Source organism: Pteropus alecto, unplaced genomic scaffold, assembly GCF_000325575.1.
Source record: "Pteropus alecto unplaced genomic scaffold, ASM32557v1 scaffold160, whole genome shotgun sequence".
NCBI lineage: Eukaryota > Metazoa > Chordata > Mammalia > Chiroptera > Pteropodidae > Pteropus > Pteropus alecto.
In genome coordinates, this window is record NW_006429864.1 from 1994480 (window position 1) to 1995609 (window position 1130).

A 1130-nucleotide genomic window follows, 5' to 3' on the forward strand; every position below is an offset into this window, starting at 1 on the left:
GAGGGTAGCCTCCCTGTCCCCAGCTGCATCTTGGAGGACTGGGGTGAGCTCAGACCCAACCCTGGGAGCCCTTGCTGAGCACGGAACCCCCACCTCGCTGGGGCGTGGGAGGTGGAGAACACATGCTGGAGCAGAATGAGTTTACTTCCAGTTTCTGCCATGGATATCAGCTATTAATCTCCCCAAGCCTTGATTTCCTCATCTGGAAATAGGGTGCTTCATATTTTGTTTCATGTACCTTCACAACTTCCCTCCAGACCTACAATGATCCTGGTACACCCAGTAAAAGCGGCTCCTCTCCCACTGCGGTCCCAGCCTTGCACCAACTGTCTTAGGACAATTTCTAGCTTAAATGGTTCACCCTGGCGATTCCCTCTTAAATTATCCCCAGGGGCTCCATCACCCTCTTTTCCTCATCTTCCCTTTGTCATCAGCCTTCTCGGCGGGCCACTACCTGTTTCAGAATAAAGACTTAGACATTTGAGTGGAATAACATTTTTTCATTAGGGTTTTCCTCACCAAGTTCTACATAACGGCAATAATTCATAACACACTTTCACATATTTTAAAACGTTTTAAGAGAAATGTTTTTGGTAATCAGTCTGAAGCTGAAGCTGTTTGAATGTAGTAAATACAAATTTGCTATCAGTAATTATGTAATTATGCAAAATTATGTGCTCAGGAGAGCTGTCTACTAGTATTATGGTATAATTAACAACTAAAATGAAAGATTAATATTATTAAAATTATCCTTTAATCAGGTAAAAATAAGCTAACTTGAAAAGGAAAAGCTCTAGTGGGATGGATTTCAGGTCTAGCACTGTAATTTGGAATGACTGCTGAGAAATCCATCATTAAAATAACCGACTCAGAATATCCTCTACACTTGTGACTTGTAAACTGAGACCAGAAGTATTTTTTCAGTAATGAGACTGAGGTATCATCTTTCTGATCTCTAAATCTCACTAATCTCCTAATCTCACTGCTCAATCTACCTGACCAAGTACAGACTGGCCAGTGGGCACTAATGACCATGGCATTGTCAAGGTCAGTGGGCACCCCAAAACCTGTGGGCCAGGCCTCTCCTGGCTTGTCCTTCCTCCTAAGACCCCTTTTCCTGTTGGGCGGGG